This window comes from Pristiophorus japonicus, chromosome 11 (assembly GCF_044704955.1).
Source record: "Pristiophorus japonicus isolate sPriJap1 chromosome 11, sPriJap1.hap1, whole genome shotgun sequence".
NCBI classification, from domain to species: domain Eukaryota; kingdom Metazoa; phylum Chordata; class Chondrichthyes; family Pristiophoridae; genus Pristiophorus; species Pristiophorus japonicus.
In genome coordinates this window covers 382,270-400,599 of record NC_091987.1, presented here as the reverse complement: position 1 = coordinate 400,599, position 18,330 = coordinate 382,270, and the positions used below count along the sequence as shown (strand labels likewise).

The 18,330-nt window shown below is 51.0% G+C and overlaps 1 protein-coding gene across 4 annotated transcripts in view; it reads right to left on the bottom strand.

Moving 5' to 3' along the window:
• prdm15 (PR domain containing 15) overlaps nt 1-17,105 on the bottom strand; it is a 134,337-nt gene extending 117,232 nt beyond the window's left edge. For all 4 annotated transcript variants that reach the window (XM_070893197.1, XM_070893198.1, XM_070893199.1 and 1 more), the window contains exon 1: nt 16,974-17,105. The gene's annotated coding sequence lies outside the window, so the exon portion shown is untranslated. The remainder of the gene's footprint in view (nt 1-16,973) is intronic.
• Nucleotides 17,106-18,330: the final 1,225 nt, after the last annotated feature.

Sequence of the window (18,330 nt, the reverse complement as noted above, 5' to 3'; positions counted from 1 at the left end):
GCGGCAGATGAAGGTACGGGGCCCAAAAGAGCCCAGGGCCCAGGGGCAGCACGGGCCAGCCCACACTGCGATATGTGGGCGCGCTAGGTCCGCGCAACAGAGATTGGTCTCCAGGCATCCTGGTTAACCCTTGCCACTGGACCAAGACCGAGCTCTGTCAAGCCCGTGCGGTGGCTGGTGTGCAACAGCCACCACACATTAAAAATATTCACGCACAGGCATCTTCCACCCCCTCAATTGGAGTTCAAGACTGGAACATCGGGTCCTTCTGTGAAACATCTGTGAACTCGTGGAAGCAAGTCATCCTGGTTCGAGGGACCACCTGTGATGATGATGTAGGAAACGCGGCAGCCAATTTGCGCACAGCAAGCTCCCACAAACAGCAATATGATAATGACCAGATAATCTGTTTCAGTGATGTTGATTGAATGATAAATATTGGTCATGACACCCTGCTCTTCTTCGAAATAGTGTCACCGGATCTTTTACATCCACCAGATGCCAGACTGGGCCTTGGTTTAATGTCTCATCCAAAAGACGGCATCTCCGACAGTGCAGCACACCCTCAGTACTGCACTGGGAGTGTCAGCCTAGATTATGTGCTCAAGTCTCTGGACTGGGACTTGAACCCACGACCTTCTGACTCAGAAGTGAGAGTGCTATCCACTGAGCCACAGTGGGTGCAGCTCAAACATTAAGAGAACAAAAAACACTTAGTAAGTGTAAAAAAAAATGTAGACACTCTGAAAAAAATCAAACACAATAAATGACTGCTGGAAATAAAATGGTCAACACCTGGAAAGAGCAACAGTGTTGATGTTTCCAGCGAGATCTTTCACCAAGCAATTTTCCATTTCTGTTCCAAAATTCTAGCTCTCAAGGCTTTTTATCTTCACTGCGGGAAACTGTAGGATGACAGATTACACACAGACTGCTGACTTCATCCCCTCAGTCCACAGGTACGTGGCGGGGATAGAAGACCCCCTCACTGCCATCACCTCAGGGGTTCAGTCGCTGACTGGATAAGTCTCTCAGAGAAGGCAGCAAGGTCCCTGTCTCTCTGTGCTGAACTACCTAACAGACCTCGATCTTACATGAGCTGCAGGATAGAAATGGGTTTAGCTAGGATGGTGGCCTTTATTAAACAGATTAAATACAACTCTAGGCTCACACGGAAAGAACAGCAACTTGGGCAACGAACGCCCATGGATTGAGAATGTCTTCTGGAGGGAAAGGGAGAAAATATAAACCACAATAAGGTCTGTGGCGAGTGCTCAGAAAGACCTTGTCGGACTCTCTAAAGGAGGGTCATTTTTGCCGAGCACATCTTCTGCCCCTTTTAATTCAAGTGTTCCATAGAAGCAGGTAGCCAGTGACCGGCACTGAACAGGATATAGAAAGGTTCGATTGCCAATATAACTCCACTCCCCGGTTATGCAAAGTCAGGAGATAAGAGAAAGCTTGAAGTGGAGGGAGAGGGACACATCACATTGCAAGCCACAGTGAGTTAGAAGCAATTCCATTTCAACGACTGGGATCTGGGTCCATATTTCAGGACAGACTGTTCGATGATTTCCCCTATTTCAGATAAAATGCATCCCACCTGAACGGATGAACTTACTTTCTCTTTCAGCTTATCAAGGACCTGCCCTGCATTTGCAGCATTTTCTGTCTTCATTTCAGAATTCCAGTATTTCTTGTTTCAATTATTATCTAAAACATAAAGGTCACATACTCTAAATCCTACACCCCTTTTAATATCTTTGGTGCATATTCTGCAATGGTTTATATCGGCCTGCCTCATGGTCCTTTTGCAGGACAGTCTCTGATGTCCTACATTCTTTGGTGTGCATACAGACACACTCGGTCCATCACATCCAACGTATCACCGTTAATCCCTCATCTCACGGCTGTTGCCAGATGAGGTTTCCAAGGGCAACCCGCCATAATAAACCCAGCCGGCCACCTGTAATCCCTCAATTTATAAACAGAGGCTAGGGATGAGCTAAGGTGGCCGGGATTCGATCCCAGGTCTGTGCCCAAACAGCTGAATTCAATCGCACTGGAGGCCTCGGGCCGCTCGGGGTAGGAAGCAGAAACATCAGTCCGGGTTCCGGCTTGCGGAGTGCGCTGACCCACTGCTGGAACATGCATGTCTCTGACAGGCTTGTGATGATCTTCACGGTCAAATATCCAGCCGGTGCTCACCATCCAGGCCCAGGTATGAAAAATAGCTTTCAATCAGCCAGGCTCTAAGCGAAAGGCCGAACAGGCTTGAGGGGCTGGTTGATCCCCTCCTGTTCCTATGTCTGGGAAAGGCACGGGGCAATGCCCATGAAACCACATCGCAGCATCATCGAGGAGGAGGGGAGAGCCTAAAAAAGATTATAGAGATGTTGGCGTCTTGCTAGTCAAAATCTCAGCGCTGTCAATCTAGGAACAGGGGTAGGCTCGAGCCTGTTCCGACATCCAATTAGATCGTGGCTGGCTCCATAACCTTAATACTCTTGCCTGACAAAAATCTCTCAATCTCTGTTTTGACATTTTTAATTGACCCTCAACCTCAACAGCTTTTGGAGAGTGTGTTAGGGATTTCCACTTTCCTTTGTGAGAAGGAAGTGCTTCCTGACATCACCCCTGAACGGCCTTGAATTATGTTCTGGACCTCCTCTCCAAAGGAAATAGTTTCTCTCCAGCTACCCTATCAAATCCTTTAATCCTCTTAAATGCCTCAATTAGATCACCCCTTATTTTTTTTTTGTTATTCGTTCATGAGATGTGCGCAGAACCAGTATTTATTACCCATCCCTGATTGGCGTTGAGAAGGTGGGGGAGAGCCGCCATTTCAGAGGGCAGTTGAGAGTCAACCACATTGCTGAAGGTCTGGAGTATAGGCCCAGACCAGGTAAGGAAGGTAGATCAGTGAACCAATTGGGTGTTTATGACAATCCAGTAAGTTTCATGGTCACCGTTACTGATACTAGCTTTTTATTACAGATTTATTTAATTAACTGAATTTAAATTCCCCAGGCCTCTGGATTACTGGTCCAGTAGCATCATCACTGTGCTCCCTCATAATCTTCTTTTCTCAAGGGGATACAAGCCTAATCTGTGCAACCTGTCCTCAAATCGCATTCCACAGCGGGAAATGTGAAATTTATGAGAAGAATTGAGCAATCCCATTTATGGTGTTGCCTTACTATACGTAAGGTAAAAAGCATATGGGATCCACTGTTTTATACGCAAGAGTACAGAGTACTGGATAAAGCAAAAACAGAAAATTCTGTAAATACTCAGCAGGTCAGGCAGCATCTATGGAGCGAGAAAGAGAGTTAACGTTTCAGGTTGATGACACTTCGTCAAAACGGAAAAAGAGATTAAGCAAGGGAAAGGGGCAGGGAAAGGAGGAGAGGAAAGAACAAAAAGGGAAGGTCTGTGATAGGGTGCAAGGCAGGAGACATTAAACGACAAACGGGATGGTGCGAGGCAACAGGGGGTGGTAATGGGACAAGAAAGAAACGATGGGTCTAGAGGAGGTGTAAATGACAACAGCAGAAGCATTACCTTCAGCTGCAGTTTGAAAAAGATGAGAGCAGTGTTTATGATCTGAAACTATTGAATTCAGTGTTGAGGCCGGATGGTTGTAAAGTGCCCGGCTGAAAGAAGGGATGCTGTTCCTCGAGCTCCCAGTGAGCTTTGTAAGGTAAATAGGAACAGGATGAGGCCATTCGGTCCCTCGAGCCTGCTCCGCCATTCAGTGAGAGCGTGGCTCATCTGCGACCTACCTCCATATGACTGGTCAGTGATTGGAGCGTGGGCAGGTACATCAGGAACGGTGAGGTTGGGGCACAGGAGCAGCGAATGATCGTGATGTGACGTGATTGGAGCCCAGGAGAGGTGGGAGTTTGGGGCCCAGAAGAGGCATAGGCCCATGGGCAGCACGGGCCAGCCAACACTGCGATATGTGTGTGCACTAGCAGACTGGTCTCCAGTCATCTTGGTTAATTCTTGCCACTGGACCAAGACCTAGCTCTGTCAAGCCCGTGTGGTGGCTGGTGTGCAACGGCCACCACACGTTAAAAAAATCCACGCACAGGCATCTTCCACCCTTCAGGATGTAGTTCGGGACCTGGAATATCAGGTCCTTCACTGAAACACCTGTGAACTCATCCCTTTTTGGCGTGGAAGCAAGTCATCTGAATTTAAAGAAAGGAATCTTCGACAGTACGAGACGTGAATTGGCTAGGATAGACTGGCGAATGATACTTAAAGGGTTGACGGTAGCTAGGCAATGGCAGACATTTAAAGATCACATGGATGAACGACAACAATTGTCTGTCTGGAGTAAAAATAAAAAAGGGAAGGTGGCACAACCGTGGCTAACAAGGGAAATTAGGGATAGTGTTAAATCCAAGGAAGAGGCATATAAATTAGCCAGAAAAAGCAGCAAACCTGAGGACTGGGAGAAATTTAGAATTCAGCAGAGGAGGACTAGGGGTTTAATTAGGAGGTGGAAAATAGAGTATGAGAATAAGCTTGCAGGGAATATAAAAACTGACTGCAAAAGCTTCTATAGATATGTGAAGAGAAAAAGATTAGTGAAGACTAATGTAGGTCCCTTGCCATCAGAATCATGTGAATTCATAATGGGGAACAAGGAAATGGCAGACCAATTGAACAAATACTTTAGTTCTGTCTTCACAAAGGAAGACACGAATAACCTCCCGAAATACTAGGGGACCGAGGGTCGAGCGAGAAGGGGGAACTGGTTTTAGGGAAACTGAAGGGACCGAAGGCCGATAAATCCCCGAGGCCTGATAGTCTGCATCCCAGAGTACTTAAGGAAGTGGCCCTAGAAATAGTGGATGCATTGGTGGTCATTTTCCAACATTCCATGGACTCTGGATCAGTTCCTATGGATTGGAGGGTAGCTAATGTAACCCCACTGTTTAAAAAAGGAGAGAGAAAACAGGGAATTATAGACCGGTTAGCCTGACATCGGTGGTGGGGAAAATGCTGGAGTCAATTATTAAAGATGTAATAGCAGCACATTTGGAAAGCAGTGACAGGATCGGTCCAAGTCAGCATGGATTTATGAAAGGGAAATCATGCTTGATAAATCTTCGAGAGTTTTTTTAAGATGTAACAAGTGGAGTGGATAAGGGAGAACCAGTAGATGTGGTGTATTTAGACTTTCAAAAGGTTTTCGACAAGGTCGCACACAAGAGATTAGTGTGAAAAATTAAGGCACATAGTATTGAGGGTAATGTATTGACGTGGATAGAGAACTGGTTAGCAGACAGGAAACAAAGAGTGGGAATAAACTATCCTTTTCAGAATGGCAGACAGTGACTAGTGGGGTGCCGCAGGGCTCAGTGCTGGGACCTCCAGCTATTTACAATATACTTTAATGATTTAGATGAAGGAATTGAATGTAATATCTCTAAGTTTGCAGATGACATTAAGCTGGGTGGCAGTGCGAGTTGCGAGGAGGATGCTAAGAGGCTGCAGGGGGACTTGGGGGAATGAGCAAATTCATGGCAGATACAGTATAATGTCGATAAATGTAAGGTTATCCATTTTGGTGGCAAAAACAGGAAGGCAGAATATTATCTGAATGGTGACAGATTAGTGAAAGGGGAGGTGCAATGAGACCTGGGTGTCATGGTACATCAGTCATTGAAAGTAGGCATGCACGTACAGCAGGCAGTAAAGAAAGCAAATGGTATGCTGGCCTTCATAGCGAGGGGATTTGAGTATAGGAGCAGGGGGGTCTTACTGCAGTTGTACAGGGCCTTTGAGAGACCATATCTTGAGTATTGTGTACAGTTTTGGTCTCCTAATCGGAGGAAGAACGTACTTGCTATTGAGGGAGTGCAGCGAAGGTTCACCAGACTGATTCCCGGGATGGCAGTCCTGACAGATAAAGAAAGACTGGATCGGCTAGGCTTATATTCACTGGAATTTAGAAGAATGAGAGGGGATCTCATAGAAGCGTATAAAATTCTGGCGGGTCTGGACAGGTTAGATGCAGGAAGAATGTTCCCGATGTTGGGGAAGTCCAGAACCAGGGGACACAGTCTAAGGATAAGGGGTAAGCCATATAGGACTGAGATGAGGAGAAACTTCTTCACTCAGAGAGTTGTTAACCTGTGGAATTCTCTACCACAGAGAGTTGTTGAGTCCAGTTTGTTGGATATATTCAAAAGGGAGTTAGATATGGCCCTCACAGCTAAAGGGATCAGGGGGTATGGAGAGAAAGCAGGAATGGGGTACTGAGGTTGAATGATCAGCCATGATCATACTGAATATTGGTGCAGGCTCGAAGGGCCAAATGGCCTACACCTGCACCTATTTTCTATGTTTCTATCCTCGATACGAGGGACCACTTATGATGACCTTCATATACCTGCCATTGGCCCATATCCCTGAATAACTTTGGTTAACAAAACTCGATCAAGTTCCGATTGAAAATTAACAACTGATCTGGCATCAATTGTTGTTTGCGGAAGAAAGTTCCAAACTTCTACCACTGCGTAAAAGCGTTTCCTAATTTCATTCCAGAAAAGCCTGGCTCTTGTTAGAACAGTGTGGCTGGCCAAGGACAGAGAGGTCAGAGTGGAAGTGGGCAGAGAGTTAAATGCTAAACATATTACTGCTTAGACTGCAGCTAAAATACTAGGGTCGGTTTGGTTTTTTTTGAAGAGGGTAAATTCACCGGGACAATATTGGGGATTAGAGAATTTATTATGAGGGCAGCCCAAAGACACTGGAGCTCCTTTCATTAGAACAAAGGTGGTTAAGAGTGGCTCTGATAGAGATGTTGAAAAGGTATGACTGTGCTGATAAGGCGAATAGGGAAGAACTATTTCCACAGGTCACTAAGTCGAGGGGATACTCAGCAGCAGAATAGGAGAGGCGAGGAGAATTTTTTTAACGCAGGGGGTTTTTAGGACAGGGAGTTTCCCACCAGATACAGTGATGGTAAGGATTCACAACATCTTTTACAAGGAAAGTGGAAGAGTAGGGGGAAAGGACAGTGAATAGCTCTTTTTGTAAACCAGAACAGACTCAATAGGCTGAATGGCTGCCTTCTGTGATGTACAATTCCATGGTTCGAAGTGATTTATCTCTGACAAGCCAATACTTTCGCTGCCTCCTGGATTTATAGTACTCGGTTCGCGCTTCACAGCTCATAGCGTGGAAATACGCAGGACACTTGGTGGCGCATCAAACCAACTGCCCCAATTACAGCTATCTGTACCAGAAAGCGGGCTGCTTTAGAATGGTACGAGTTGTCAGTGTTCAGTTAGTTACATGGTCTCCTCCTCATCACTACTTGGCCAGGTAAGTAGTGGGCAGCACATTCTCCTCGGAGTCAGAAGGTTGTGGTTTCAAATCCTACGCCAGAGACTTAAATCTAGGCTGACATTGCAGTGCCTTACGGAGGAAATGCTGCATTGTCAGAGGTGCTGTCTTTCGGATGAGAATTTAAACTGAGGGCCTCTCGGGTACAAGTAAAAGATCCCAAGGCACAATTCGAAGAGCAAGGAAGTTTTCCCGCTGTCCTGGCCAACATTTATCCTTAAAAAACAGACAATCTGGTCATTTATTTCAGCACTGCTGTGGGAGCTCTGTGTGCGAATTGGCTGCTGCTTTTCCGACATTACAACAGTGACTTCACTGGCTGTAAAGCGCTTTGAGACTTCATGAGGTCGTGAAAGGCGCTATAGAAATGCAAATTCTTTATTTAAAAATGAAGTTCAACAACCTCCCAAATGGTCCGTCAAACCAAAAGGGAACGTTTAAAAGTTCTTGTTGCAGAGGTTCCAGTTACACTATAGCCGGTGCATGATCCCACGTCACCTGCCACAATTCAATTTGTCCAACCTCACCTCCAAGTTATACTTCTGTGTGCAGTCTGTGTTGACGCAAAGACCAAGTCATTTTCACAATGGCACAAACATGGCTTGGCTGTTTAAATGTGCTTATATTTCAGAATTAAGCGCATCGTATTGGCTCGCACTTTCAAACCATGCATGAACGAGTCGCACCACCGAATGAGTAAGTGGACGACAGAACTGCCCGATTCCAATGGTGCAGCAATCAAGGATAAACAACACTTGCACACAAAACAGTGTGATAGTGATGTATACAAACAGCACTGAATCCATCTGCACCAACGTCACTAACCTTGCAAAACCAGACTCCCACTGCATATGAAAGGCTAAAAAAAACCGTATCAATAGGTATTAGAGAATTTCAAAATACCGCCAGCCAGGGAAGGATTTAATAAATCCCTTATAGCAAAAAAAAAACTGAGGCCTAGCTAAAAGGCTTGATGAAATGTCTGCCAGGGGTGCCCAGCCGATCCAAGAGCCATTCAAGCCTCATTCCTCTCAACAGCTCTCACTGTGGAAAATTAAACTCACCGTCACATCTTGAATGGGTTTAGTTATGTCTCACTTTTTTTTAAATCCAACTAATATCACCTCCAGCATTAGGTCCTTTAGTCTAATCTGGACCAGAGCTCATGTCATTGAGCAGGTCATGCCTACATCTTCCATGTTATCAGCAGGTCATGATTATTACAGATTATTAATTATCCGCAGCATTTTCCTTTGTAATCCCCTAGAAACTATACATATATTGGTCTGTGATCAATTGTTGGCGAGATTGCTAACACTTTCACACACTTGAGTGCAGCAGCTGGCAAACAAATTGTAATAATGTGGACTTTTGATGAAAATTTTTTTAAATCGCATTTAGATATTCTAAAAATCTTGATGCATGCTAGGCCATTAGATTTTAAATAAATCTTGATGCATGGTGACCCTGCAGTGCCTTATACATATAACCCTCCCTGATAAAGTGCAACATCCCCACTGATACCTGGGAGTCCCTGGCCCAAGACCGCCCTAAGTGGAGGAAGTGCATCCGGGAGGGCGCTGAGCACCTCGAGTCTCAACGCCGAGAGCATGCAGAAATCAAGTGCAGGCAGCAGAAAGAGCATGCGGCAAACCAGTCCCACCCTCCCCTTCCCTCAACAACTATCTGTCCCACCTCTCGTATTGGACTGTTCAGCCACCAAAGAACTCACTTCAGGAGTGGAAGCAAGCCTTCCTCGATTCCAAGGGACTGCCTATGATGTGGAATCGGTATGGGTGGTGCTACGGAATACCAAAGGGCAGAAAACACTGGTGGGAGTTGTGCACAGATCACCAAACAGTAGTAGAGAGGTTGGGGACAGCATCAAACAAGAAATTAGGGATGCATGCAATAAAGGTACAGCAGTTATCATGGGCGACTTTAATCTACATATAGATTGGGCTAACCAAACTGGGAGCAATACGGTGGAGGAGGATTTCCTGGTGTGTATTAGGGATGGTTTTCTAGACCAATATGTCGAGGAACCAATTAGAGGGCTGGCCATCCTAGACTGGGTGATGTGTAATGAGAAGGGACTAATTAGCAATCTTGTTGTGCGAGGCCCCTTGGGGAAGAGTGACCATAATATGGTAGAATTCTTTATTAAGCTGGAGAGTGACACAGTTAATTCAGAGACTAGGGTCCTGAACTTAAGGAAAGGTAACTTCGATGGTATGAGGCGTGAATTGGCTAGAATAGACTGGCAAATGATACTTAAAGGGTTGGCGATAGATAGGCAATGGTAAACATTTAAATATCACATGGATGAACTTCAACAATTGTACATCCCTGTCTGGAGTAAAAATAAAACGGGGAACATGCCTCAACTGTGGCTAACAAGAGAAATTAAGGATAGTTTAAATCCAAGGATGAGGCTTATAAATTGGCCAGAAAAAGCAGCAAACCTGAGGACTGGGAGAAATGTAGAATTCAGCAGAGGCAGACAAAGGGTTTAATTAGGAGGGGGAAAATAGAGAATGAGAGGAAGCTAGCCGGGAACATAAAAATTGACTGCAAAAGCTTCTATAGATATGTGAAGTGAAAAAGATTAGTGAAGACACACGTCGGTCCCTTGCAGTCAGATTCAGGTGAATTTATAATGGGGAACAAAGAAATGACAGACCAGTTGAACAAATACTTTGGTTCTGTCTTCATGAAGGAAGACACAAATAACCTTCCGGAAATACTAGGGGACTGAGGGTCTAGAGAGGAGGAACTGAAGGAAATCCTTATTAGGCGGGAAATTGTTTAAGGAAATTGATGGGACTGAAGGCCGATAAATCTCCGGGGCCCGATAGTCTGCATCCCAGAGTACTTAAGGAAGTGGCCCTAGATATAGTGGATGCATTGGGGATCATTTTCCAACAGTCTATCGACTCTGGATCACTTTCTATTAACTGGAGTTAAGCTAATGTAACACCATTTTTAAAAAAGGGAGGGAGAGAAAACGGGTAATTATTGACCAGTTAGCCTGACATCAGTCGTGGGGAAAATGTTGGAATCAATTATTAAAGATGAAATAGCAGCACATTTGGAAAGCAGTGACAGGATCGGTCCAAGTCAGCATGGATTTATGAAAGGGAAATCATGCTTGACCAATCTTCTGGAATTTTTTGAGGATGTAACTAGCAGAGTGGAGAAGGGAGAACCAGTGGATGTGGTGTATTTGGACTTTCAAAAGGCTTTTGATAAGGTCCCACATAAGAGATTGGTGTGCAAAATTAAAGCACATGGTATTGGGGGTAATGTACTGACGTGGATAGAGAACTGGTTGGCAGAAAGGAAGCAGAGAGTCGGGATAAACCGGTCCTTTTCAGAATGGCAGGCAGTGACTAGTGGGGTGCCGCAGGGCTCAGTACTGGGACCCCAGGTAATTCCAATATACATTAATGATTTGGATGAAGGAATTGAGTGTAATATCTCCAAGTTTGCAGATGACACTAAGCTGGGTGGCGGTGTGAGCTGTGAGGAGGATGCTAAGAGGCTGCAGGGTGACTTGGACAGGTTAGGTGAGTGGGCAAATGCATGGCAGATGCAGTATAATGTGGATAAATGTGAGGTTATCCACTTTGGGGGCAAAAACACGAAGGCAGAATATTATCTGAATGGCGGCAGATTAGGAAAAGGGGAGGTGCAATGAGACCTGGGTGTCATGGTACATCAGTCATTGAAAATTGGCATGCAGGTACAGCAGGCGATGAAGAAGGTAAATGGTATGTTGGCCTTCATAGCTAGGGGTTTTGAGTATAGGAGCGGGGAGGTCTTACTGCAGTTGTACAGGGCCTTGGTGAGGCCTCACCTGGAATATTGTGTTCAGTTTTGGTCTCCTAATCTGAGGAAGGACGTTCTTGCTATTGAGGGAGTGCAGCAAAGGTTCACCAGACTGATTCCTGGGATGGTAGGACTGACATAGAGGAGAGACTGGATCGACTGGGCCTTTATTCACTGGAGTTTAGAAGGATGAGAGGGGATCTCATAGAAACATATAAGATTCTGACGGGACTGGACAGGTTAGATGCAGGAATAATGTTCCCGTTGCTGGGGAGTTCCAGAACCAGGGGACACAGTCTAAGGATAAGGGGTAGGCCATTTAGGACTGAGATGAGGAGAAACTTCTTCACTCAGAGAGTTGTTAACCTGTGGAATTCCCTGCTGCAGAGAGTTGTTGATGCCGGTTCATTGGATATATTCAAGAGGGAGTTAGATATGGCCCTTACGGCTAAAGTGATCAAGGGGTATGGAGAGAAAGCAGGAAAGGGGTACTGAGGGAATGATCAGCCATGATCTTATTGAATGGTGGTGCAGGCTCGACGAGCCGAATGGCCTACTCCTGCACCTATTTTCTATGATGATATATATATTAATGCTGAGATTATCAAGCACTGTCTATTCTTGCTGCTGGAGAGAGGGGGAGTTGAAGGAGCTGCTCTGGATGTGGAGCGGATTGCAGGAGCGAGAGCTGCTCTGGATGTGGAGCGGATTGTTGATGTTGCTCTGGATGTGGTGCCGGATTGTTGGTGTTGCTCTGGATGTGGAGCCGGATTGCGGGAGCTGCTCTGGATGTGAAGCCGGATTGCAGGAGCTGCTCTGGATGTGAAGCGGATTGCGGGAGCTGCTCTGGATGTGGAGCGGATTGTTGGTGTTGCTCTGGATGTGGAGCGGATTGTTGGTGTTGCTCTGGATGTGGAGCGGATTGTGGGAGCTGCACTGGATGTGGAGCGGATTGCGGGAGCTGCTCTGGATGTGGAGCCAGATTGTTGGTGTTGCTCTGGATGTGGAGCTGGATTGCGGGAGCTGCTCTGGATGTGGAGGCGGATTGCGGGAGCTGCTCTGGATGTGGAGCCGGATTGCGGGAGCTGCTCTGGATGTGGAGCGGATCGTTGGTGTTGCTCTGGATGTGGAGCCGGATTGTTGGTGTTGCTCTGGATGTGTGGTTGGTGTTGCTCTGGATGTGGAGCCGGATTGTTGGTGTTGCTCTGGATGTGGAGCCGGATTGCGGGAGCTGCTCTGAATGTGGAGCGGATTGTGTTGCTCTGGATGTGGAGTGGGTTGCGGGAGTTGCTCTGGATGTGGAGTGGATTGTGGGAGTTGCTCTGGATGTGGAGCGGGATGTGGAGCGGATTGTTGGTGTTTCTCTGGATGTGGAGCCGGATTGTTGGTGTTGCTCTGGATGTGTGGTTGGTGTTGCTCTGGATGTGGAGCCGGAGTGTTGGTGTTCCTCTGGATGTGTGGTTGGTGTTGCTATGGATGTGGAGCCGGATTGTTGGTGTTGCTCTGGATGTGGAGCCGGATTGTTGGTGTTGCTCTGGATGTGGAGCCGGATTGCGGGAGTTGCTCTGGATGTGGAGCAGATTTTTGGTGTTGCTCTGGATGTGGAGCCGGATTGTTGGTGTTGCTCTGGATGTGGAGTGGATTACGGGAGCTGCTCTGGATGTGGAGCCGGATTGCGGGAGTTGCACTGGATGTCGAGTGGATTGTTGGTGTTGCTCTGGATGTGGAGCCGGATTGCGGGAGCTGCTCTGGATGTGGAGCCGGATTGCGGGAGCTGCTCTGGATGTGGAGCAGATTGTTGGTGTTGCTCTGGATGTGGAGCGGGAGTTGCTCTGGATGTGGAGCCGGATTGCGGGAGCTGCTCGGGATGTTGAGTGGATTGTTGGTGTTGCTCTGGATGTGGAGCCGGATTGTTGCCGTTGCTCTGGATGTGGAGTGGGAGTTGCTCTGGATGTGGATCGGATTGTTGGTGTTGCTCTGGATGTGGAGCGGAATAAGGGAGCTGCTCTGGATGTGGAGCCAGATTGCGCGAGTTGCTCTGGATGTGGAGCCGGATTGCGGGTGTTGCTCTGGATGTGGAGCGGGAGCTGCTCTGGATGTGGAGCCGGATTGCGGGAGTTGCTCTGGATGTGGAGCCGGATTGCGGGAGCTGCTCTGGATGTGGAGCCGGATTGCGGGAGCTGCTCTGGATGTGGAGCGGATTGTTGGTGTTGCTCTGGATGTGAAGCGTATTGTTAGCGTTGCTCTGGATGTGGAGCCGGATTGCGGGAGTTGCTCTGGATGTGGAGCCGGATTGCGGGAGCTGCTCTGGATGTGGAGCGGATTGTTGGTGTTGCTCTGGATGTGGAGCCGGATTGCGGGAGCTGCTCTGGATGTGGAGCGGGATTGTTGGTGTTGCTCTGGATGTGGAGTGGATTGTTGGTGTTGCACTGGATGTGGAGCCGGATTGCGGGAGCTGCTCTGGATGTGGAGCGGATTGTTGGTGTTGCTCTGGATGTGGAGCAGGAGCTGCTCTGGATGCGGAGCCGGATTGCGGGAGCTGCTCTGGATGCGGAGTCGGATTGCGGGAGCTGCTCTGGATGCGGAGCCGGATTGCGGGAGTTGCTCTGGATGTGGAGCCGGATTGCGGGGAGCTGCTCTGGATGTGGAGCCGGATTGCGGGAGTTGCTCTGGATGTGGAGCGGATTGTTGGCGTTGCTCTGGATGTGGAGCCGGATTGCGGGAGTTGCTCTGGATGTGGAGCCGGATTGCGGGAGCTGCTCTGGATGTGGAGCGGATTGTTGGTGTTGCTCTGGATGTGGAGCGGGAGCTGCTCTGGATGTGGAGCCGGATTGCGGGAGCTGCTCTGGATGTGGAGCCGGATTGCGGGAGTTGCTCTGGATGTGGAGCGAGAGCTGCTCTGGATGCGGAGCCGGATTGCGGGAGCTGCTCTGGATGTGGAGCCGGATTGCGGGAGTTGCGCTGGATGCGGATCCGGATTGCGGGAGCTGCTCTGGATGCGGAGCCGGATTGTTGCCGTTGCTCTGGATGTGGAGTGGGAGTTGCTCTGGATGTGGAGCGGATTACGGGAGCTGCTCTGGATGTGGAGCCAGGTTGCGGGAGTTGCTCTGGATGTGGAGCCGGATTGTTGGTGTTGCTCTGGATGTGGAGCGGGAGCTGCTCTGGATGTGGAGCCGGATTGCGGGAGTTGCTCTGGATGTGGAGCCGGATTGCGGGAGTTGCTCTGGATGCGGAGCCGGATTGCGGGAGTTGCTCTGGGTGTGGAGCCGGATTGTTGGTGTTGCTCTGGATGTGGAGCGGATTGTTAGCGTTGCTCTAGATGTGGAGCCGGATTGCGGGAGCTGCTCTGGATGTGGAGCGGATTGTTGGTGTTGCTCTGGATGTGGAGCGGATTGCGGGAGCTGCTCTGGATGTGGAGCGGATTGCGGGAGCTGCTCTGGATGTGGAGCGGATTGCGGGAGCTGCTCTGGATGTGGAGCCGGATTGTTGGTGTTGCTCTGGATGTGGAGCGGATTGTTGGTGTTGCTCTGGATGTGGAGCAGGAGCTGCTCTGGATGCGGAGCCGGATTGCGGGAGCTGCTCTGGATGCGGAGCCGGATTGCGGGAGCTGCTCTGGATGCGGAGCCGGATTGCGGGAGTTGCTCTGGATGTGGAGCCGGATTGCGGGAGCTGCTCTGGATGTGGAGCCGGATTGCGGGAGTTGCTCTGGATGTGGAGCGGATTGTTGGCGTTGCTCTGGATGTGGAGCCGGATTGCGGGAGTTGCTCTGGATGTGGAGCCGGATTGCGGGAGCTGCTCTGGATGTGGAGCGGATTGTTGGTGTTGCTCTGGATGTGGAGCGGGAGCTGCTCTGGATGCGGAGCCGGATTGCGGGAGCTGCTCTGGATGTGGAGCCGGATTGCGGGAGTTGCTCTGGATGTGGAGCAGGAGCTGCTCCGGATGCGGAGCCGGATTGCGGGAGCTGCTCTGGATGCGGAGCCGGATTGCGGGAGCTGCTCTGGATGTGGAGCCGGATTGCGGGAGTTGCTCTGGATGCGGAGCCGGATTGCGGGAGCTGCTCTGGATGTGGAGCCGGATTGCGGGAGCTGCTCTGGATGTGGAGCCGGATTGCGGGAGCTGCTCTGGATGTGGAGCGGGAGCTGCTCTGGATGCGGAGCTGGATTGCGGGAGCTGCTCTGGATGTGGAGCCGGATTGTTGGTGTTGCTCTGGATGTGGAGCGGGAGTTGCTCTGGATGTGGAGCGGGAGCTGCTCTGGATGCGGAGCCGGATTGCGGGAGCTGCTGTGGATGCGGAGCCGGATTGCGGGAGCTGCTCTGGATGCGGAGCCGGATTGCGGGAGCTGCTCTGGATGCGGAGCCGGATTGCGGGAGCTGCTCTGGATGTGGAGCCGGATTGCGGGAGCTGCTCTGGATGTGGAGCCGGATTGTTGGTGTTGCTCTGGATGTTGAGCGGGAGTTGCTCTGGATGTGGAGCGGGAGCTGCTGTGGATGCGGAGCCGGATTGCGGGAGCTGCTCTGGATGCGGAGCCGGATTGCGGGAGCTGATCTGGATGCGGAGCCGGATTGCGGGAGCTGCTCTGGATGCGGAGCGGATTGTTGGTGTTGCTCTGGATGTTGAGCGGGAGTTGCTCTGGATGTGGAGCGGGAGCTGCTGTGGATGCGGAGCCGGATTGCGGGAGCTGCTCTGGATGCGGAGCCGGATTGCGGGAGCTGCTCTGGATGTGGAGCCGGATTGTTGGTGTTGCTCTGGATGTGGAGCGGGAGTTGCTCTGGATGTGGAGCGGGAGCTGCTCTGGATGCGGAGCCGGATTGCGGGAGCTGCTCTGGATGCGGAGCCGGATTGCGGGAGCTGCTCTGGATGCGGAGCCGGATTGCGGGAGCTGCTCTGGATGTGGAGCGGATTGTTGGTGTTACTCTGGATGTGGAGCGGGAGTTGCTCTGGATGTGGAGCGGGAGCTGCTCTGGATGCGGAGCCGGATTGCGGGAGCTGCTCTGGATGCGGAGCGGGAGCTGCTCTGGATGCGGAGCGGGAGCTGCTCTGGATGTGGAGCCGGATTGCGGGAGCTGCTCTGGATGCGGAGCGGGAGCTGCTCTGGATGCGGAGCGGGAGCTGCTCTGGATGCGGAGCCGGATTGCGGGAGCTGCTCTGGATGTGGAGCCGGATTGCGGGAGCTGCTCTGGATGCGGAGCGGGAGCTGCTCTGGATGCGGAGCCGGATTGCGGGAGCTGCTCTGGATGTGGAGCCGGATTGCGGGAGCTGCTCTGGATGCGGAGCGGGAGCTGCTCTGGATGCGGAGCCGGATTGCGGGAGCTGCTCTGGATGTGGAGCCGGATTGCGGGAGCTGCTCTGGATGTGGAGCGGGAGCTGCTCTGGATGCGGAGCCGGATTGCGGGAGCTGCTCTGGATGCGGAGCCGGATTGCGGGAGCTGCTCTGGATGCGGAGCGGATTGTTGGTGTTGCTCTGGATGTGGAGCGGGAGCTGCTCTGGATGCGGAGCGGGAGCTGCTCTGGATGTTGGTGTTATGGTTGCACGGTCCGGGCCGTGCCGGCGCGCCATTTTCCGCCGGGTTTTAAGAGCGATCGCCTGGCCGCATTGTAACAAAGAACAGGCGGAATGGCGGCCGGGCCGGGCCGGAATGGAAAGCCTGCATCCCGGGCACGGCCACCTCCCCGCACTGGCGGCCCGGCCCGGCCCGGGCCCACTGCAGCCTCCTGAGGGGGGCTGAGCCGAGCCCGAGCTGCCCTCCCCCGCCTCCCCCGGTGCTGCACCTACCTCCCTCCGGGGCCGGGGCCGGGGCCGGGGCCGCGCCGGGTTTTGCCCCCCGCTCCTTTCTCCCGTCGGCAGCTTCGAGTCTCGCGGATCCTGACTCCAGGTTCCAGTCCGCTCCCGCCCCACTGCGCAGGAGCGGAAGCCTCCCTCGCCCAGCCGCCTGCCGGGACTTGTAGTCTTTCTGCTCCCTCATCCCCCCCTCCTCCTTCCTCTCTTCGCTTGGACTACAGCTCCCGTCATGCCGCTCGGCTCCATGGTCTGACGGCCCTCTCGGCCCCGCTGCCTGCCGGGAGTTGTAGTCTTTCCCCCCCCGCCGCCGATTGGACTACAGCTCCCGTCATGCCGCTCGGCTCCATGGTCTGACGGCCCGCTCGGCCCCGCTGCCTGCCGGGAGTTGTAGTCTTTCCCCCCCCGCCGCCGATTGGACTACAGCTCCCGCCATGCCCCTCTTGCTGCAGTGGTTCCCCGCCGCCCGGGCTGCAGCTCCCGTCAGGCCGCTCGGCTTTATTCTGCCCCTCCGCCGCCCTGTGACCGGCGGCTTTGTTTACATTGGACAGGCGGCCGCGGCCTGAGATTGCGCTGCGCCGTGGCCGCCCTCTGGGCCCGCGCCACTAACTTCGGCCGCCTTTGGGGCGCTGAAGGATGATGGGAAATGTAGTCCTGTCCGTCCAGCTGGGAATGAAATTATTGCATTTCTATAGCGCCTTTCACGGCCACCGGGACGTCCCAAAGCGCCTTACAGCCAATGAAGTACTCTTGTAGTGTGGTCACTGTTGTACTGTGGGAAACGCGGCAACCTGCGCACAGCAAGCTCCCACACAGCGCTGTGACAATGAGCAGATAGTCTGTTTAGTGATGTTGATTGAGGGATAAATATTGGCCCCAGGACACCGGGGAGAACTCCCCCCGCTCTTCTTCAATACACTGCCACGGGATCTTTTACATCCGCCCGAGGGACCAGACGGAGCCTCGGCTTAACGTCTCATCCAAAAAAACAGCCCCTCCGACAATGCTGCACTCCCTCGGTCTCTGGCGGGGGACTTCTGACTCCGAGGTGGGAGTGCTACCCACTGAGTCATGGCTGACAAATGGGGGGGGGGAAAGAAGTTCAAACAAAAGCATAATACCGTGGCTACTGGAAACCTGATCTTAAAAACAGAAAAGGCTGGAAACACCCAGCAGGCCCAGGTAGCACCTGTGGTGTGAAAGTTAATGTTTCAGGTCCATGACCTTTCATCACAAGCTTTTGGTTTGAACATAAGAATTAGGAACAGGAGCAGGCCATCTAGCCCCTCGAGCCTGCTCCGCCATTCAACAAGATCACGGCTGATCTGGCCGTGGACTCAGCTCCACTTACCCG